This window comes from Lactuca serriola, chromosome 4 (assembly GCF_051521515.1).
Source record: "Lactuca serriola cultivar US96UC23 chromosome 4, Lser_US96UC23_V15, whole genome shotgun sequence".
Lineage (NCBI taxonomy): Eukaryota > Viridiplantae > Streptophyta > Magnoliopsida > Asterales > Asteraceae > Lactuca > Lactuca serriola.
Window position 1 is genome coordinate 28,472,226 of NC_136411.1, and position 14,493 is coordinate 28,486,718.

Here is a 14,493-nt window from a genome sequence, read left to right on the forward strand (position 1 = left end):
TCATTTCAAAATTACAAATCGTTAATGTTATTTTAACAATTTATTTGTATTTATGAATTTAGATTGTGCATTTATTATACTTTGAAAGTTTAGTTAAGTTACGAACTAATTTAAATGGGTTACTCTTTAGTTAATTTATTTAATTTTCTATTTTAAATGGGTTAACTCATGTTTGACCCATATATTTAATAGTTTGGGTTAGCAATTACATAAACGGGTCAGCGCGGTGACAACTCATTTATTTGAAAGGTTAGGTTAGGTTGGAAATATCCACCCATTTAAATAAAAACGTTGGATTGGATTGAAATCTTCAACTCGATTAATAAATGGGTTGAACCCGAACCTAACCAAGGTCGACCCATTGCCAACTCCAATTTTATCCTTATGGATTTCATTTTTTGATTTTTTTATCATTTTTTTAACATAGCTTTTTGAAGACTAAACCGGTGTTTTAAAACCGGTTCAAACCGGTTGGTTGAACTTGAAACCGAGGACAAGAGCAGTTAAAAAAACAACCAATTTTATGCTAAGTTTTAGACCAGATAGAACCATACAGTTTCTTCAAAAAACGATTTGAAACAATGTGATATAATTGGTAAAAAATTGTTTGAAACAGTTTATTGAATTTGGATAGTTGGATTTCAGCTAGTTCGTTAAAAAACAATATACTTAAAAAAATGAATAGCTCGATCGATCAGTTTATCCGGAATGTGCATAACTCGAAGGCCGACACACACCATTTTCAAATTTAGACCGACAGTTGAACCAGTTGAACCGACTGTCGAACCGAAAATTGGTCATTACACTGATTTAATTAAAATTTTGGTTTTTAAAACACAAAACTAAACAGGCACACAATTTCCCCTACCCCTTCTTCTAATCTTTTCTTCACTTTCACTTTGCAAAGTTCCTCTATCATAACACTCGGTTTCAGATTTACTTCATTATTCGGGGTTGCGGCCCAATCTTTAGTTTTCATGAGGCTTAGGGCCTTGGGGAAGAAGGGATTTGGCCCTTTTCGGATGTGGGTGTTCTGGTTTAAGCGATCCAAGTGTTCGATGGTGTTTTCGAAGCCCAAGGGTATAATCGTAATTTGATAACTCGGTCCTTTATGAATTTTGGGTTTTTGTTCGGGAAGTTTTAAGGCTATGGTGAGTTGCTACAAGTGTAGGGCTTCTTTCTACCTTGCTGTGGATATAAAGAACATCGCCAACGCAGTTGAAACATAGAAGTTATCGCCGTTTGAAGTTGGAGTGGTTCGGGTGAGTGATCATTAACTTGTTGGCCACTCTCATTTAAGGCTCACGACGTGAGCATGAAGTGATGAATAAGACCTTACGATGTGAGAGCATGTTTGAGGAAGTTTCTGGGCAAAAGTCATGACCTCACGACGTGAGCATAAGGTCCTCACGATGTGAGCATCTCGTGTGCAAGTTTTGGGCTCTTTGATTGTTGGCTAGCTTGGTCTTGGACTTATCTTTTGGTTTGGGCTCATAATGGACTAAGGATTGTAACAGACTTCTGGTTGGGCTTGCCTTGCTGGGCTTGCACTAATGGGCATTGGATGCTGAATTAGGCCTTAGTGGGCCTAATGGATTTGGGCCTTGAATAGGCCCAATGGGCTTGGGCAAATTGTGGGTCTGGTTAGTTGGGCCATAATGGCCCTTTGGGGATCTTTTGGTTTTGGGTCTTTTGGTTTATGGATTTGGGCCTCAGTTTTGGTTCAAGTTGGGTCATGGGTAAAATGGTCATTTTACCCCAAATATGGATTATGGACCATGGACTGGAACCTAATTTCTAATTAGGTGTTATTTTGTACTGATAGCTCGGGGAGTCGTCAAGGCAGTAGCTAGGGATTTCTTTCAGTGAGCTTCGACATTCAGGTGAGTCTCATCATTGTTCTATGGGTCGAAAGCACCAATGTTAGCCCATTTGGTTTATGTATTGTAGGAAGACTCGGGGGTAACCCTTGGCATCTTGTATGAAAGACCAGGAGGCGGCTCCTAGAAATCTGTATGCAAGACCGGATTCTGAACTCTGGAAATTATTAGTTAAGTAGTTGTAAATTGTATGTTAGTTGTCTTTGTGATAATGGCATGGAAGACCAAGAGGTGGCTCCTGACACTTGTCTTTAAGACCTAGGGTTTTGGCCCCCGACTTGGCACTTGATTGATTGGATATGTATGACATGTATGGCTCGTATGATACATATAGTATGTGGTATTTGGGGAACTCACTAAGCTTTGTGCTTACAATTTGTGGTTTATGGTTTCAGGTACTTCCGGTTCAAAAGAAAAGGGTCCGACTTGATCGCAACGCACACACCAGTGTTTTTCTACAACTCATGATTTTGGGAGTTACTCTGATAATTGTTTTATTCTGGAATACTCTAAATGTTTGAATAATGAAAATGGATGTTTCAATTTATATATAAAAATGAAATTTTTACCGTTGATTTTTGGAATGTTACACTGCCATTTTCTCTTGTAGACGTAATATTGACCAACTTTGTTTTATTAACACCAATTTCCAATACCATTAGTCATAATCTAAGAAGCTATTTTCTAATCACCGTCACATTGAGTTCTAGACCTAAAAACCAGAAAACCATTAAAATCCGAAGCTAATAAACATTAAATCTCTAAATTTGTCTTTTACACTATGAATTTATTTTTCCAATTCGGTGGACAAATCCACCACAAATACCAGAATATCAAAGACCCACTTTGAATCCTTTATACAAATACAAGAACCCTTCGTGAATTCATTTTTGTTCTAGCAATAGCTACTTGAATTCTCTGTAAAAAGAATGAAAACTCACGTTATAGTCAGTAAAGGGAAAATGTTAGACATTCGAATCAGACATAATATTATATTTCATATATTAAAGCACTATGTAAATACGGTTGTATTACACGGATGACAAAGTAAAATAAAATAAATATTATAAAAATCGTAATCATTAATGATAGATTTGTTAATATTTATTTTTATACAAAGTTTGATGTTTTGTCCATAAATGTATAATCTGTTATTTTAAATTAATATGTAAAATGGTTTGAAGAATTTATATGAGCAACATTCTTTAAATGATGATAATGTTGTACAATTAAATATAAAATTTAAAAGACTAAAAAAAAAATCAATCATAGAAATAACATTGTTGAATTTTATTTTAATTTACTCGCATTTGAATTTAATTTACTTGCATTGTTAATTAAAATTAGGAGGTGTGATAATCTAAGAAACATACATGAACACAATACAGTAAAATCTTATAGTGTATGTTGTTATTTTGAGTTTAAATAAAAGTATATTGTTAATTTCTGTTAAAAATTAAAAAAATCTTGTTGTTTTGGTTTAAAATTATAAATATAAGTTTCTTTTGGTTTTGGTTTAAAATTAAAATTATAAATATAAGTAGAAACATACCATGCCTTCTTAGCCCATGTAGTAGACAAGAAACAAGAAGCGAAGGACATCAAAGACATCCCGGAGGTCTGTAACTTTCCCGACGTGTTCCCAGAAGATCTTCCTGGTGTACCACTTGCACGAAAAGTCGAATTCCGAATCGACTTGGTCCCCAGAGCTACCCCCGTAGCCAAAGCTCCATACCGCCTAGCGCCGACGAAAATGCAAGAACTGTCCAGTCAACTGAACGAGCTGTTAAGCAAAGGGTTCATTAGACTGAGCTTTCACCCTGGGGTGCACTAGTCCTCTTTGTGAAGAAGAAGGACGGATCTTTTCGTATGTGCATCGACTATCGGGAATTAAACAAACTCATCATCAAGAATCGATACCCTCTACCCCGAATCGACAACCTCTTCGACCAACTTCAAGGAGCGAGTTATTTTTCGAAAATCGACTTGAGGCCGGGATACCATCAACTGTGAGTTCAAGAGGATGATATTCCCAAAATAGCTTTCAGAACACGGGTCATTACGAATTCGTGGTGATGCCCTTCGGTCTAACGAACGCGCATGCGGTATTCATGGACCTAATGAACCGAGTGTGCCGACCTTATTTAGACAAATTCGTAATCGTATTCATCGACAATATTTTAGTCTATTCACGGAGTAAAGAAGAGCACAGCCAGCATCTACGATTAATATTGGAGCCGCTAAGTGCCGAGAAGCTTTATTCTAAACTCTCGAAGTGAGAATTTTGGATCCGAGAAGTGGGTTTCCTTGGCCATGTGGTTAGCGAAAAAGGGATACATGTGGATCCCTCTAAAATAAAGGCGATCGAACATTGGACCACACTGAAAACACCGATGAAAATCCGAAAATTCTTAGGGCTTGCGGGATATTACTGAAGATTCATTCAAAACTTCTCCAAGATCGCAAAACCACTCACCACCCTGACTCAGAAGGGTGTAACGTTTAATTGGAAGGCTAAACAAGAGGTTGCCTACGAGTGCGAGATTCGTATATTCTTCACTGATCATAAGAGTCTCCAGCATATTCTCAATCAAAAAGAGCTCAACATGAGACAGAGACGATGGGTAGAACTTCTGAATGATTACGAGTGCAAGTTTCGCTATCATCCGGGAAAGGCCAACATGGTAGCAGATGTCTTAAGCAGAAAAGAATACTCGGGACATCGAGTAAAGTCACTGGAAATGAAAATCCATTCACACTTGTACACGCAAATCAAAGAGGCTCAACTAGAGGCCTTAAAACCAAAAAACGTGACAGGAGAGACATTGCGGGGAATGGATAAGAACCTTGAAGTCAAAGGCAACGAAGCTCGTTATCTCATGAAACGAATTTGGACCCCGAAGTTCGGTGGGTTCCGAGACGTTATCATGAGCGAAGCACACAAAACTCGATACTCCGTCCACCCAGGTGCAGACAAAATGTATCTAGATATCAAGAAGATGTACTGGTGGCCGAACATGAAAGCAAAAATTGCTACTTACGTGGGCAAGTGTGTGACTTGCGCCAAAGTGAAAGTAGAGTACCAAAAGCCATCAGGCTTACTTCAACAACCATAAATACCCGAGTGGAAGTGGGAACGGATAACCATGGACTTCATAACCAAGTTACCCAAGACAACGAGTAGATTGGATACCATTTGGGTAATCGTCGACAGGCTGACCAAATCTGCGCACTTCCTGCCGATCAAGGAGACTGACAAGATGGAGAAACTGACCAGGACCTACATTAAATAGATTGTACGACTGCATGGAGTGCCAATATCCATTATATATGACAAATATAGTAGATTCACTTCACGATTTTGGCAGACTTTACAAAAATCTTTGGGAACTAGGCTGGGCATGAGTACAACCTACCACGCACAAACCGACGGACAGAGCGAAAGAACCATTTAGACACTTAAAGACATGCTGAGAGCTTGTGTAATAGACTTTGGTAAAGCATGGGATACCCACTTACCACTCATCGAATTCTCTTACAATAATAGCTATCATACTAGCATCAAGGTCGCTCCGTTCGAAGCTCTATATGGTCGGAAGTGTAGATCACCCATGTGTTGGGCCGAAGTAGGGGACACTCAACTAGAAAAGGGAAAAGTCCCAAATAGTGCCCTCACCGGTCCTGAAATCATAAGGGAAACCACGGAAAAGATCGTTCAAATATGAGAAAGACTGAAAGCATCTCGTGACCGACAAAAGAGTTACGATGATAAGCGACGCAAACCTTTGGAATTCCAGGTTGGAGACCGTGTGCTACTAAAGGTCTCACCCTGGAAGGGTATGATACGTTTTGGTAAGCGTGGGAAAGTAAACCCTAGGTACATCAGGCCATTCGAAATCCTTGTCAGGATTGGCCCCGTAGCATACAAACTTCGACTACCATAGGAACTTAATAACGTACATCCTACCTTCCATGTATCTAACTAAAAGAAATGTCTATCCGACAAGACCCTCATGATACCACTCGACGAAATTGAAGTTAACGAGAGTCTCCACTTCGTAGAGCAACCGGTTGAAATCATGGATCGGGAGATCAAAAGAACAAAGCAAAGTTGTATTCCCATTGTGAAGGTCCGTTGGAACGCTAAACGAGGACCCGAATTCACCTGGGAACGCGAGGATCAAATGTAACAAAAATACCCACACCTCTTCCCAAATTCTTGAAGTCACAGTCAAAACACTAATTTCGGGACGAAATTCCTTCTAACGGGGGGATGATGTGACAACCGTTGATTTCTAGTCAAGTTAAAGTCAAATAAAGTCAACAAGTCAAACCGGTCAACTCAACTAACCCTTGTATATTAGGGTTTACCTTATGTTACTATTGTACGACTCGCTATTTTAATAAGTTATCACTTGGAAGGTCCGTATGTTCAGAATTCTTAAACCCAAATCAGGGTAAGTGGTGAAACTACCTGGTAAAGCATTATTCCATACCCCTCAGGGGCGTATAACGCTCATAACAAGGATTACCGGGTCTTGCGAACCTTGCATTTCAAGGTTAAGCACTCATAAAAGTCACAATTAAAGTCTCTCTAAATCTATCTCACTCTATCTCTCTCTCTCTCTCCCAAATCTCTCTCATAACCTCCTTCAACTTTTTATAATCATTCGGGGCATCCCAACCCTTAACTTGGTCAAAAAAATCACTCAAGACGAGAAGATTACTTGAAAAACAACCATATAGGGCCGAACCTTCTTATGGTCGAAACCTCTTGGAACCGAAACCCTAAGAAGCTCCTGGACCGAAACCCTCTTGCAAGACCGAAGACCGCAGAACCGAACTTGCCAGAACCAAAATTTTCAGAACCGAACCATGTGAACCGAACTGATCCGTAACCGAACCTCCCTTCGCCTTCGCTTCTCTTCCTGCTTTCGCCTTCGCTTCCTTTCCCTTCTCGCCTGCGAGATTTCTCGGCCGAAAATTACCTTTGGTTCTAAGCATCCCAGGGACCGAACTTCGGTCCTCCACTCAGAATTTTCGCAGATTTCACATCTTTTCCCGGTTTTCGACCCCAACTTCGTTTTAAGCCCGTTTTTCATGATTTTGACGCGAGATTTTCACCCAAACTCGTATTTTGGCATATGAGACCCTATATAATCATATTTTAATCATTTTTGGAGAAAAATAATTGTCTACGAATAATATCAAGAGGGTTAGATTTTGAGGTGGAGTGTTGACTTTCCCTTAATGTATGCCACAAGCAACCCTCCACACCCACTCCAAGACCATACCCAATCACTATTCATCATTACTTAGTCAATTAATTGTCCTTTAACTCTCTTCCTCCAGCATATGAGAGTGATCAAGGGCTGGAAATCTTTACTTCTCCTCCCACATTCTTCACACTTTCACCAAGAAGCAAACCCTTTTCTCTCTCTCTCTCTCTCACACACTTTCTCTCTCTAAACTCGAGTTTGAAGGTTTTTCTTGAGCATTCCCCTCCAATTTTGGTAAGTAACTTCATCTTACACTTGATTAACTTGCATACTTTCACTCAAAGCATGGATTCTTTACACAAATATCATCATATTTGTTACTAGATCTTCAAAATCCTCAAATATCTCCCAAGTTTTCTTGACTTGGAAACTCCTTTTCTTCATCATCCATCTACTGAAATCAGTCAAGGTGAGTTCATACCCCCACACTTTCATTCTTTCTTCAAGTTTTAGGGGGAGAATACAAGTTAAAACACCAAAAACTTAACTATACCCAAACATCAGCTTTCAACAAGACGGTTTCGTTCCATTCACAGACTGTTTTGAGCAGCTTAAACTTTTTAGTTTTCAAAACTGTATTAGATGCAAATAGTTCAGGTTTATACCTTTAAAATGACTACTTGAAAATTTCCATACGATTTTTCTACAATTTATGGTGATTTTTACAAAACTGCCCATCTTTGTAGCTATGAATTCGGACCAGTCTGTGAATATGAATGTTTTCACACCAGTTAGAGGCTTCTAAAATTCATAATCAAAATTATGAACAAACTAGATCCATCTTCTAAACTCTTAGAGTTTACGGATTTAGTTTTCGATTTCGTATGATTTTTCGCTGATTATTCTAAATCAGTGCAGAAATGGTAAAAATGAATTTATAGTTTACAACTTTCATAACACTTTGTAACATGTTGAGCAAAGTGTTAATCCTTGATTACTTCATATTTTGCATGTGTTTTCTGTTATGATAATTAGAGAACAGAAAAATGTTCACTAAATTGCAAGAATCATTCATTATTACAATTATTTCAAGATGAGACATAATAAACATAGTTATGTTTTTGTTATACGTTCTACTTACACAGTAAAGGTTTCTATACATTACCAACATTTTGATAAACTATAATAGGTATAGTTTATATTTCATATACATTACAAACAATTAGGATAAACTATAACAAGTCATAGTTTATGTTTCATTTACATAACACCACGAGAGAGTACATCTCGACAAAAAGGGGTTTTCAGTTTACTTTACGTAAATTTGTTAATGAATAAATTTGTGAGACATTTGCTTCATGTTACTTCCAAAGTAACGAAGTCAAAAGTCCTGTAATTGTAACCAGAATCTCTTTTATGGAGAGAGTGATAGTTGTATATAGATCTATATTGGGTCTGACAAACCCACACCTTAGCTGCATGCAACAGCTAGACTGGCAGGTCTGGGGTGACAAATATCATTAACATTCCGATGCCTGAAGAACGTCGTGTACAAGGCCGACTGAGTCATAGCATGGTTATAATAACTCACATGGGGTATTAACAAAACATAAGATTTACCGGATTTTCATTCAATTAAACGAGTTTATGTCGATTTGAACTTGCATAATTTACGATTTATATGGAAAAATACTAGTACATTATTAGTCTTGGCATTGAAAACTACAATACAATTTAAAATGAAAATATTGGATTTTTCTTGAACGAACATTACTTTTACAAAGAAAAGGATTTCAACATTTCATTCAAAAGCTTATGAACTCACCAACTTAATTGTTAACACTCTTTCAAAACTACTTGTATTCTCAGGGAATCAGTAAAACAAGTAATTAGCTGCTTTTGAGGATGGGACGCTAAGGCGTCAAACATTTCATTTTTGTCAACATAATGCAATTGATTTAGAAACATGTAAACTTATACTATGATGTAACCTTTTCAATTATATTTATGTTGGTTATGTTTGCTATGGTCACTATTATACTCGTTGTTATGATACTGTACATGAACTCCTCCACCCCCGGACGTTTCCGCCATTCTTGGTTTGGGGGTGTGACAGTTATGCCGATTTTTTTGTTTATAGTTTATTCGTACTCTTATTGTAATTTTGAATATATTTATATTCTTCTCCTTCTGTTATTTTCTGTATATGTTATCTTATACCGAAGATATTCATTTTTTTTCCTACCTATACACAAAAGGAATAGATTGATCATATAAATCACCATAAAGGAAACCGAAAACTATACATGTTAATCTATTATGATTTGAATTTTGTAGTGTCAAGTTGTGGATATAAAGGGCAAATAAGTCGAATCTTATAATAAGAATAAGCTTTACAACATTAGTTACCCTTTATTTCTGAAGTTGGACAATTTTACCCTTTATATATTATTTGGAAATTATATATCTTTAAACTTTTCTTAATTACCAATAAGCTTTAGAACATTACAATATGTTACATTGTATTGATTCTTTGTAGAACATATAAGTGCAGAAAAACATTTTATTTTTGTTGTTTTAAAATTGATTTGGAATTATCAACAAAGTTAAAATCGAAAATAGTCCAAATGTTTCAAATCCAATAAAAATTTCAATCAAAATAATACGAACATATATGAATATGTGTGTTATGTTATTAAGGTATTTGAATTTATATAGTATATTTTTCAACGGATTTATGTAATTTTCTGTTTTTTCAATTAAATGGTTCAAATGCAATCTGAGTTTGAATCATAATAATACCAACATATTGGAATATTTCTGTTAACTTAGTCAGGGATTTGAATTTTCATATATTTTTCATCAAATTTATATAATTTTGTTTTTTTACACTACAAGAAAAAATACCATTTAATGACGCGCAAACAATGACACTCGCTGATTTACGATACGTATTTTTGTGCGCCCTTAAAAATAATATCAGCCTTCCAAAATTTGAAGGATAGAGGACACGTATTTTTGCGAATACGCACCCTAAAATTAATGTCTAATAAAAGAAAACACGGAAGGCACCTCTTATTCTTATAAAGAGTGTGTCCTCTACAAATGTCACTTTATAATTTTTACTAAACGCGCGTTTCGTTTCTGGGACTCAGGTAAGGGGGAAAATGAAATCCCCCAAAATTTTGAACACCCGCTTCCTCTTCCTCTGTACTCTCTACACCCGCCAGATCAACTTCATTCTCTCCCTTCCTTCTCTCTGCAAACCCCTTCCTCTACGATCGACTTTCACTTCCTTCTCTATGCAAACCCTAATCAAACATAACACATTTGCAATGGTAATATCTTCTTTCACAAAATAGACCATTGACCGAAGAACTAGGGCTTTTGATGAATCGGACATCACCAACAACGATAGCTACCCATCACAATTTGTGTTTTCTCTCGGACTCCACCGTTCCAACATCGCACCACAACAGCGCCTGCATCTGATGCATCTTCTCCATCATTGGGTTCTGGTTCTGGAAAGCTCTCTCTTTTTGAAGCAGAAGGCACAATCTCAGCTTCTTGGAATTGTTTGTTCTATTTACTGAAGAAAGCATAACAAAATCAAGTAACATTCCGAGTTGCAAATGATGTAACTACTGCTCTACCATTTTTGGTCTCCGATATCCATCGTCCAGGTGTCCTTCGTATCATATCATGTTTAATCATTGAAGATTCTTCACCGGTACGCTAAATTTAAATCTAAATCTTTGCATACTTTTCCAACCTTTAATCATTTGTTAAGTTTCTTATTGACCAAAAGTTGTATATTAATTAGGTTCATTCAGAGAAACTGAGCATGTTGGTTGAAGTATCAAAGAGTGGGATGGTTACCCGTTCTTTGGGATCTCAATATCGCCTTCAATATGATGCAAAATGTGATATTTTTGGAGCTTTATGGAGGGTTTTAGGAGATAATAGTTCTGCTCAAAGAGTATTTGGTGAAGCCACTGAGTTTTCTCTTCTCCTAACAAAACTTCATAGTTTCTAGGGAGATAAAGGGCTGATTGAGCCGTCGCTTCTACCACTTTGCATGAAAGTTCACTTATTTATTGCGTGTAACAACAGCTGGGGAGATAAAGGGCTGATTGAGCCATCGCTTCAACACCTGAAACTGCCACATCATCAAATGCTCATGCAAATTCTTCTGCTGCTTTTTCTGTCATTACTCAATCAGGCTTGTTTCTTCCTGATAAAGAGCGGATATATAATGTTGGTGCTTTGAGGGTCCTCATTCGTTCATTGTTGCTCTTTACTCCAAAATTACAGTTGGAGTTGCTGAAACTTATTGAAGAGCTTGTTTCAGTTGAACCTTTTAATCAAGAAAACCTAACATCTGCTGGTAAGTAATTAACTCTCTCTACATGTTTTAGAAGCTGTTAGAAGAAGTAATCCGTATCTTATCTTTTCTATGTGTTTTTTATTCAGGTTGTGTGGGTATTCCCTCTCTCCTGCTGGAAAGTCTCTACAGGTAACAATTGGGACACCAATAACCTTCTCAAGGGTCAGTGATTTGTCATGGAAGATACGATCTTGTTATCTGTTTGAAGAAGTAGTGACACCTGGTTCCATATATTTTATGGGACGAGGGTACAAGGGACTTTTTCAAGACACAAATCTTCTTCAGTTTGTCCCTAGCCAGGCTTGTCGTGGGGGTAGTATGGCCATTTTAGACTTTTTAGAAACCGATTTGGCATTGGTTTCCAACATTCAGAGGCCTGAGAGTGCTGCTAATAAGCAAGGAAGTTCTAAAACAGATCGTAGTGGAATGGGTTGGGATTTTGAAAGATTAGGGAACCTCACGCTTCAACTCTCTGGAAGGAAACTCATATTTGCATTTGATGGAACATCAACAGAAGCCTTTCCAGCTTCCAGAACTTTGTCAATGCTCAATTTAGTTGATCTCCTGTCAGCAGCTGCTTCTCCTATTGGAGGTCAGCTTCTTTTTAACTCTGCTGGTAATTAACTTTGTTTGTATATTTTAAAAGCTGTTAGAAGCAATCCATATCTTATCTTTGCTATTTGTTTTTTTCAGGTTGTGTGGAGCTTCTTTTGAGGATATATTTAATAGTTTTTTTTTTCAAAAAAAAAGAATATGTTTTTTCAAGTAAGAGCTGCACCCTCATATTATATTGTATTGTTATTTAAAGTGTTTTACAATTGATTACCTCCCATTAAGTTGATGTCTGAATTTGCTAATTCTTTGCAATTTTTTTTGTAGATCAAACTTTAATAGGTTAACAGTGGCTTCTTTACAGCTATATTGGAGAGGGGTGATGAAATGATTTGTGTTGCATCCATCAGGTAGGACTTTGTTGCTTTACTTAATTTTAATAAAATTTGTCAATTTCTTACCTTAATTTCAAATTTTAATAAAATTTGTTTAGGATCCATGGCACCCAACTAGCATAGATGCCATTTATTGGGACCCGCCATATTTATAAACACCAAGGGATGTGTCTTAGGTTGTTATCTGCTATTGAATCTGTAAGGAAAAGTAGAGCCTTTTATTTGCTTTTGGTGCGTGTAAATTACTTATATATCCTTTTCTTTTTAGGTTCTCTCATCCCTTCATATTTAGAAATTGATCATTCCTGCCATTGTTGAACACATGCATACATGGATTGATGTTTTTGGTTTCAAGCCTCTTGAGGAAACACACATACAAGAAATGAGGTCCATCAACATGTTGGTGTTTCCTGGAACAAATATGTTGCAGAAACCACTAATTCCAGAGAAAGGTTCATCATGGGAAAAGAATTGTTGATGCCGATTCCAAGGGAGAAGGATTTGCTCTGCAGAATGGGAATTTGACGCCTTCTACCAGAAACCTTAGTCCTTATTTCAAAGTTCTGTTTTGGTGTTTTCAGGACAGTGTATCATTGCCCGTTTTGCAATTTATGTCGGCTTGGAAAAGGGCTTGGAGTTGATTTCTTTCATTGCATGACATGCAACTACTGCTTGGGGATAAAGATGGTGGATCATAAGTGTAGGGAGAAAGGCTTGGAAACAAATTGCCCCATTTGTGGTGATTTTTTGTTTACTTCAAGCGCAACTGTCAGACCCCTTCCCTGTGGTCATTTTATGCACTCTGCTTGTTTCCAGGTGGGCCCATCATTCCTAACTCCCTGTATTTATTTTCTTATTACATTTTTATATTTTCTAAATACAGTATGAATTTTTGTCATGTATAGGCATATGCATGCACCCATTACATCTGTCCAATATGTAGCAAATCCATGGGAGATATGTCGGTAAGTTAGTAGACAAATTTTTTTTCTACTATGGGACGATTTTTGTAAGTTGTTATAAAATAAATTAGATCTGGATCAGTAAACAACAGAGTACATGAAATTGAAATTGAAATTGGTATTATCTAGCTCAATCGATATCGATTTGACTCCAAATTGGAGTCAATCGAAGGATTATTTGGTAATTAAGGTGTTCATTCTTTTATTTTCAACAAAGACGAGTTTTGTTGAAGAGACTAATGACTGTATTGAAGTGGGACCAGTTGCATGTTTACCAGAACCACCAGATCCAAATGACTTATATCCTAGACAATCTAGAAGGCAAGTACCCTTTGTTCCTTTTTCAATCTTTCTTATAAAAATAGCATCTATTCATACATTTACATGGTCTTTCACAATCTTTATGTATTGTTAGGCTTAACAGCAAAGGAGTCAAATTGACTTGGAGCTATCACATCAGCTGCTGCATTGGCTATTGCTCAGAAGGTATTTTAATATTCTATTTGTAATTTATTTTTTGATGTTCATCTTTCTTAACAAACAGTTTTTAACATTACACTCAACTATGTTATAGGTCTTCAAAGGCCTGTATGAAAATGCAGCAAACACAACTCATGTTGGTGCTCATCTTGCCATGTTAACTAAAATTACATGAAGTTAAAGTTGGGTCATCTTCTTTGTGTTGAGTGCTTGTTGCTCTGATTTTGACCTATGTGTTGAGTGCTTTTCTGTTGGTGCTGAAGTTTATCGTCATAAAAGCAATCATCCATATAGAGTTATGGTTAGTAATTTCTTGTTGGTATACAATTATTGAAGTGTGTTGTTGTGTTCCAAAATATATCCCCGGTGACCTCAAGCCACCACCGAAGGACCACCGTTGAACACCCCCAAAATCCGGTGGCCACTGCCCACAGAACAGGTAAGGATGCTTTGATTTGTTTTTTTACTGACGTGTTGTTTTTCAGTGATCACCAACCACCATCGGAGGACCACCGTTGAAGCCAACCCGGAGAAATCCTGCTGCCACTGCCATATAACAAGTATGTTTTTTTATGTTATTTTATTTTGGTTGGATAATCTTACAAATTTCTGATATCT